This window comes from Emydura macquarii, unplaced genomic scaffold (genome assembly GCF_026122565.2).
Source record: "Emydura macquarii macquarii isolate MOO-44397 ecotype Brisbane River unplaced genomic scaffold, CSIRO-AGI_Emac_v2 contig_3287, whole genome shotgun sequence".
NCBI classification, from domain to species: domain Eukaryota; kingdom Metazoa; phylum Chordata; order Testudines; family Chelidae; genus Emydura; species Emydura macquarii.
Genome location: NW_027133424.1, coordinates 4,703,426 through 4,711,749, shown reverse-complemented (window position 1 = coordinate 4,711,749; position 8,324 = coordinate 4,703,426). Strand labels below are relative to the sequence as shown.

The 8,324-nt window shown below is 42.8% G+C and overlaps 1 protein-coding gene across 9 annotated transcripts in view; it reads left to right on the top strand.

The window, feature by feature from the left end:
• Positions 1-2,562: 2,562 nt before the first annotated feature.
• Positions 2,563-8,324, top strand: part of RABGAP1L (RAB GTPase activating protein 1 like) — a 483,894-nt gene continuing 478,132 nt past the window's right edge. For all 9 annotated transcript variants that reach the window (XR_010917038.1, XR_010917039.1, XM_067532377.1 and 6 more), the window contains exon 1: positions 2,563-2,783. The gene's annotated coding sequence lies outside the window, so the exon portion shown is untranslated. The remainder of the gene's footprint in view (positions 2,784-8,324) is intronic.

The following is an 8,324-nucleotide window of genomic DNA, read 5'->3' as shown; positions in this document are numbered from 1 at the left end:
ACATTGATGTTGATAATAAATGGTGTTTGAATTACAAAATAACTGATCAACAGTCAACTGCATTAATTGGTGCTATGCACTACAAATTAGATGATTATGAATGAATTTAATTTATAATTGATTATATGAATTACAATTTAATTTAATTGATTTTATTAATAATTGGCACCATTATCAATAAATATTATTGTCATTAACTATTGATTACATGCATTACAACGCTGAAAGGAAAATCTCAAAAGTTTTCTAGATGATAAACTAATTATTTTGCTATATTTATGTAGCCTTTATAGCTACAGGGAAAATTGCTTCTCAGTGAAGACAATGTGAAGGATGCAAATTAATTAAATTAAAATGTAAAGGTCAAAAAAGATTAAATAAACAAACTTGCAAAAGGTGAAGATGTAAAAGGATGTAGCAAGCACCTCAGTAAGCCAAATAATTAAAAAGAAACTAAATGTACTCTAAAGGTCAGATCCAGGGTCCTGGATGCTGTGCAAGTCAAGGGTGTGCGTGCAAATGGGACATGAAATTGAGCTTTGCACTCTACTGATTTTGCTTATAGTATATGAACAATAATTCATCTGAATGGAATGTCTGTATTCTGGATGTGTCAATTTTCTCTAGTCACACTAAATAAGTTCAAAGAACACCATGATCTTGAAAAATCACATTTCCACATATAAGTATTTTATCTACTGTTATTACACTAACTCCTAATGTAAGGCCTTGTCTGCACTAGCCTTTTCCCTTAACATTTTCCCCCAGTACATGCTGGTAGCAATAATGTAAGTAGTAATGTAGAGATGATGTGTTCTAACTATGGTGTTGTCTTTAAACCTGTTGAACTATCCAAAAGCAAAGAATTTTGGCTAAAGGATCCACATAGTTGCTGATCCTGTCTAAGATCCCCACCAGTACCAGCACAGTGCTATGGAGAAAAGCTAGTATAGAACACTGCATGAGTGGGACATCCCTGCACACCCTTTCCTAAAGCCTAGCTAATGATATGTATGCCAACACTAGGAATTTTACTAGCTTCCATTAATTGGAAAACATCTGCCCCACCCAACCCCAGTCATTCTCCCAATAAACAGTCATTATTAAACATTCTGGAGTGATGCTCCCTAACCCTAACACATTGCTCTTGTAGGCAAGCACCCTTCATCTATCTTTGAGACAGAAGCAGCCCTGACAGGTCGTATAACAAATATATTTAATTTTAATTACAATTTATTTTTTATGGTTTGCTTCAGCACAGAGATTCAGAATGAAAGAAACATAGAAAGGAAACTAACAGGACAATATCTAGTTACATAAATGGACATATACTTGTTGACAGGCCAATATAAGTGGAAGCAAATTGGTATTATCTGCCAGATTTATACAGAGATACAATTCCCCTTTCTTAGGCCATTAAATAACTGGTCGAGCAGGACCAGAGACAGTAGAAGGTCAAGCAAAAAAGGAGACAGGCACAAATTTCCTTGGGGTTGGGGGAATGGGATAGTCAATAGCTATTGACTTTTTGGGGGGCGGATGTGAAGGTTTGTGCTGCTCCATGCCTGCCATTCTCCAATGTCCCTCACATTGAGACAAGCAGTAACAGATAACCAGGTAGGAAACATGAGTGACTTTCTCCCTGGTCAGAATTCCAGAAAATGTTACACACGGAGCCGCGCAAGCTTTGGCAACTAGGGGAACAGGTGGCTGACAGGGCCAGAGATGGAGAGAGGTTATGGGACCTGCAGACACTTGCTCCACAACTGCATGAAAGCAAGCAAGCGTTCGCCTCACTGCCACGGTAGTTGCAGCACTTTAATTTGCAAGAGCTGCCGGTAATGGGCTTGCAGGGGGAGGCAATTCGCAAATCGGGAGAGAGACGGAAAACCGCGGCCGACTCGTTTGACAGAAGCTCATGACTCTTAAGGCCAATCTCACGGACAGCAGTGCTCTTTTCGGAGTGGCTGATTGAGAATTTTCTGGCCTCTGTCTGGGGTTGGCATGAGTGCTGCCGCGCTAGAGACAAGCCGCAGACATGCATGTCCTCGAACAGCCACGAACGCCAACGTTTCAACTGCCTGAAGCGAGGCACCAACATAACCAGCCACCCTAACGCAGCCCCAGACCGCCAGGCGCCTCTGGGCGATGGGCTGGGACAGGATGGCATAGCCGCCGCTCAGGAGACGCGCGGCTAAACCACCCTCCCCCCCCGCAGTCGGCGTTGCAAAGCTCAGCCTAGGCCAGTTATTTTAGCTGCCTGCTTAGAGCTTAGCCGCTGCATTGGAAAACCCGGGCCCCCAGTGGCTCGCCCTGCGAGTAGCACGCAGCGCCCCTTCCGACGCGAGAGCGGGCCGCAGAGTTGGGCCCGCGACGAGACTGGGGCGCACGGCGCGAGGGTATGCGGCGCGGCCGCCCTGTGAACCACCGCTGACTGACTGGGCGCGCGCAGCGCTAGCCTCGGAACGCCGTTGTTCTTTGCCTCGCGCGCCCCAGCTGGGAGGCGGCAAGAGCCGCCTAGGGCGCGCTCGCACCGCCCTTTCTGAAGGCGCCCTCAGCTCTGTCAATCCCTAGCGCGCAGCGCGCGCCCGCCCGCCCCGCTGTCGGAACGTTGGCCGTCCTCTCTAGCTTCAGCGCGGCTGCGCGACTTCTCCCCCTTCTCCCTCCCTTCCTGCTACTCTGCTCACTCCCCCTTTCACCTCTCGGAGCGCCGGTGGCGGTGGAGCAAAGAAGCCGGGACGGGCCGGGGCAGCTGGCCTGGCGTAAGGAGACTTCTGCGGCTGGTGAGAGAGGGGAAGGGGGATGACGTCTCGAGCCCCCCCTCCTGGGCTGCTCCCTGCGTGCGGAGGGGGTGGTGGCGGGCCGTTGTGCACTCTGGGGGCCCGCGCTGTTTCCTTTTGGGTCCGTCTGTCCGTCGGTGCCTGCAAAGGGAATGGAGGAGGCGGAAGGAGCTGCTTTCTTTCGGGTCTGCCTTGCCCTGCCGAGGGTGGGCGACTGGAGTCTGTGATCGATTCCCCGTGACCTCGGCTGTCTTCTCCTGCCACGGGGGGTGGGAGCGGCACTAACTGTGACCTGCGGACGTTGCTGCTGCCTGGGTTTTTCTCCCGCCCTTCCCCCCCGTGTTCTGGGATCTGCAGGCTGCGCCTCCCCGGAGGGGGGAGGAGGAGGAGGAGGAGACGTGTGAGGTGTGTGTTTGTTTTGGTGAGAGTTTGGCTGTGTCGCCCTGCTCCGTGTCTAGGTGTTTTGTGTGTGTGGGAAGGGGAGCGGGCTGATCTGCACGCCAATGGTCCCTGGGTTAATGCAGCCTCGGGAGGGAGGTGGGGAGCTGGAGTGTAATGGTAAAGTTGCTCTACTCTTGAGCTGGGGCGGGGGGAAAAGTGAAGTCACTTCCGAAGCCCAAAGTTAGCAAAGCAGCAGTCTGCTTCATCTGTCTGCGAGTATGAGGAGCACAAACACTTCATTGAGGTACACACCAAAACCCTTCATTTCCACATGGCTACACTTCAACAACTCCCTAAAACTTAATCCCAAATAGGAAGCCTTTCTCTGAAGGAGTGAGACTTGGCAAGCCTGCCGTACAGTATGTTTCTAAAGTGTGGAAGGTACTTTACTCTCACTGTCAAGGGTTGGAGGCTGGGCTGTTTGAGTCTAATTTTCTTGTATGTTAGTTATATCTCATATGTTTCTTTTCTTAGCAAGGGATTCTGAGTGTGTCTTCTGTTTTGAACTACAGAAAAGATATAAGCCTTTTTTAAAAAAAGGAACAACCAAGAAACAGCCTTCTATTTAAAAGGCGCTTGTGTAGAAACATTTCTCTAGTTTTCATTGTCAAGCTTTGGTTTTGTGATACTGATGACATGATGCCAGATCTGACTTTAGTAAAGAGCAGCTGCATCTCCTATCTTAGGATGCAAAACAACATATTCTGTTCTCTGCAAACCCATGTAACCCCACTGAAGCTGATATGGCCTGAACTAAGTGTTTAGTTAATTTAAGCAAACTCTAAAGTCCTGTGTGTAAATGTGCTGCGTGCTTTGGGGACTTGAAGTTCACTTTATCCTGTACGTAAAACCATCTGCAAATTATTGTAACAAAGTGACTGTGTGCAAATGAGTTTTTAAAATACTTCTCTTTGCCTTTTTATGACATCTGCATACATTGAAGTTTGGTATTGGTGATTTACAGGTTAATGCCCCAATTCTTCAGACATCCTGTGTACGTGTGCTTAACTTCATGCGTTGTGAGTCTTCAGAAATTTAAGCACATGTATAAATCTCTGCAGGACTGGGACAAAAACTGTTTGTGCAGCACATTTGGATTCTATGGTACATATGACATAATTAAACATCAAATGACATTGGTATGAGGTAAACTTGCAGTTTGAACTTGAATGGGCCTGAAATACTGATTGAGTTGTTAGCACAGAATTGTCTGAACAGTGTTCCTAAAAGCCGAAGTTAAATCTGAAAACAGATGGAAATACTTTAATATTTTTAATTAAAACCTTGAAGAGGTATGGTGGAATACTGAGCCACATTTTGTTTAGAGGGCAGAATTCCATTTTAAATTTTGGTTCATGTGCTAAGGTGTACATTTAGGGCCACGTACTACCCTTGCCTGCACCGAAGCTTCCAATGATGTCAATAAGAAGATAGCAAAAAGACGAAGGTATAATATGGTTTTTATGTCATAACTACCATCATTATTAGTTCCTTTTTTTTGCTTTCAGTGTTACTGAGTGGGAAAATGTACTTGCCCTTACAGCCACCTGTAGTTCTGACCCTTGTTCTTCTTCCTGTCTTTATGCATCTGTCTTTCTTCCCTCTGCATTTCTTTCCCTTTAGCAAATCCCATTTCCTCTCTTTCTGCTTTACTCTCGCTCCCCCCCCCCGCATTGCCCTTATAGCCACCTGTAGTTCTGACCCTTGTTCCTCTTCCTGTCTTTATGCATCTGTCTTTCTTCCCTCTGCATTTCTTTCCCTGCAGCAAATCCCATTTCCTCTCTCTCCACTTTGCTCTCACTCCCCCCCACCCCCTGCATTGCATCTCCTAAATTAATGAATAATGTTGACCTCTAAAGTGTTATCATTAGGCTTTATATCATTAACATCCTAGTGAGATTAATAGGGCAGGGGAATTCTCAGTCATTGTTTCAGGCTGTCTGCAGATTCAGGAAGAGAACAGTATATCAGTTAAACTTTCAGTCATGAGCTAAGAATATCTTTGCAATTGGTAGGGCAGCAACCTTTGTTTTTACTGAAAACTCAGATTTTGTAGAATTTGAGCATTCTATGTGGGCCACATAAATATACAAAGTGGGGCAGATCCAACCCTTGGGCTGGTTGTTTGATTTTTTTATGACGTTAGACAATTTAAACATAACACCCTTATATAATTATGACATTTGAAACAAGTTAATTCTATTAACTATCCAAACAGCATCTGTTTCCTTTCTTTTCTGGTAGTGGTATAATTCAACCTGTGCTTCATTTGCATTTGTTTAGTAACACATCACTAGTGAATCTGTCTCTTTCACTTTTTCATTCTGTTTTTTCCTGTGTAGGTCCTTGTTCTTGAAAGATATTTGCAAGCCTTAAGTAATCTAGCCAGCAGCACCTCCTGGGCCACGTACACTTGCTTTTCAATATTACACATTTGAACCCCAGAATACAAAAAGGTTTCTTTCTCAAATGCTTGTAAACAGGGAGGGTCCAAGAGCCTGGGCTCCAGCTTGAGCCCAAACGTCTACACAGCAGTTTTTAGCCCTTCAGCCTGAGCCCCTTAAGCCTGAGTGAGCTGAACGGGGCCAGCCATGGCTGTGCCATGGGTCTTTTATTTCAGTGTAGACATTCCCAAAAACTAAATGCCATTCTTCCTTTTTGGTGATGTCCTCTGGGCTTTTTTCCATCTCTTAGAATGTTTAGTATTAGCTAATTTTTTTTAATTTAAAAAGTATTTTTAGTTAGTTTCCCATTATTGCAGGTACTGTAGTCTTAACTCTCTTGAGTTCTTCTGTTTTCAGCCTTGCTTCCACAAATATGGACTTAATTTTGAATTCATTCCTATTGTGTTGCCTCTTCTTCTTTGCAGCTGTTAGGCCTGTGGGTATTTGTGGAGCTCATGGGTGATACTGGTAAGAAAACTAGCTTTTGACTTAGTGGTAAAGCTGGCATTGCAAGATGCAAAGATGGCTCTGTCCAAGGTCTAAAAGGTACTGTGAAGAGCACAGTCCCAACCAATGCTCTCTCTCTTTTTTCTTCTTCACTCTAGGAAAAGGATCAGGAAGGCCTTCTCAAACTTCTCTTAATAGATGCTCTTGTAACAAAGTTGACTAGAGTAGTGTACTCAGCAGTGTTGATGAGCCACTCAGTCTGGACACACATCACAAGTAAATTAATTGTATGCTGTGTTGTAGCCGTCTTGGTCCCAAGATATTGGAGAGACAAGGTGGATGGGCCAGTTCTCTTGCCAACATAAATTGGTCCAGTAAAAGATATTACCTCACCCACCTTGTCTCTCAAGGAAACTATTTGTCATTTAGAAATAAGAAATACATCATTCACGAGTTTCTAACAAACAGTGTGAAAATTAAGAATCTGAATAAATGTAAGTTAAACTATATAATTGCTTAAAGAAATGTGTACAGTTATAATGTATCCTCCTGGTTATCAAAAAGAAGTAACATATTTAGTATAAAGGTTATATTTAGTTGCAAATCATCATGTTTTCATGGTTACCAACCAGTGAGAATCAACCTTCCTTTAGGAAAATAACTAAATTATTAAATGTAAAACAAGATTAAAATTGATTATTTAAATTAAGGATGCCTGCTTTCTACTTTCACTTATAATTAAAATTGGTGATTTAGATCACTCTACCCTGCCTCTTTTATATGTCCTAGAACAAAACAGGTTCACAAACCTATTACTTATTCTTTGCAGATCACTTTGAAAGTGCTCTCCCACAAATTAGGACATCAAAGGAATATACTCTTTTGGAACATTGGTTGGGAAAAATGTGAGTTGGGTCTGGATTTAAATGACTCTATTGTGTTTTTAGGCATGTGGTGACCATAAATAAGAGAGAACTACCACCTTGGAATATAGCTGTTCCCCAGTGAGATAGATGTTCCTATGGGCCCACAGACAAGGAGGCTGCTTAAGTGTGGACAGACCCATTGGTAGGTGTGTCTAAATTAACCAGCTATGACTCAGACCTAGAATGAGATATGCAATAAAATACATGCTTTAGTTAAACCAGAGTAATGGACTTGATTCAGAAATGACTGGGTGAAATAGTATGGCCGAAGTTATACAGGAGATCTGACTTAAAATCTATGTGGAAAATTGAAAGGGAGTCTTTTTAATATTGATCAGATTTTCTCTAAACTCTGTTAAAACATATTTGGAATTAATGATGTAATTTAATTGTCAAAACAAACAGTGAAACACAGCAGGTTTGGATGATAAGATAATGAGTCTAAAATGAGTGACGTAGCTTGTACTGATGTACAGATGAAAGACACCGATAGGAAATATGAACTATAGCATAACTATTTTTGTAACAACTAAAAGGAACAATTTCAGGTAGTAACTTTATTAAACAGTTTTCTGTGCACACTCGCCTGTCTTTTGGAATGCTATAAATATAATCAAGGCTGCAAGTACTCGGGATTTAATAAGAAATTGAGTAATACAATCAATACACTAGCCCTTTATCCTGGTATTAAATTGGTTTCCTCTACATTTTCAGCATGCCAGAAGTGATTTTTAATTGATGCATAACTCCATTGTAGAATTCACCAGGGATGAAGCTGAAGGTTTTGGCAGTTGAGTTGTATGGTATGGTATCTGAGGAGGTATTGGAGACATTTTGGGATTGTGGGATGAGCCCATTCACCATTTAAATTGTAATCTTCACATTTCAGGCTTCTTAACCCAGTAAGGTCAATTGGGTAGTTCTGAGAGGTTTGAACGATTGTTTCAAGTTATTTGCATACACAGAAAAACAGCATTGTATTGGTTTAAAGTGTGCTCACATGTTCAAGGTTGTCTTTGGCCAGGTTTACACATAGGGTGTCTTCCCCCATATGATTTTGGTTAGGAGTTAGATTCTTTAACTGAAAAAATTGCACCAGTACAATGTCACTAGTATGAATGCAGTTAGACTGGGTTAAAGATGCCTTCTACTGGTATAGCTTATTCCCCTTCTCTTATAAGGGCTATAAGCTACACCATTAGAAGGCACCTTTATGTAGGTGTAACTGTGTATACGCTACAGGTTTTGAACTGCTTTTGTATGTTGACAAGTCTTTTATGTTTCTA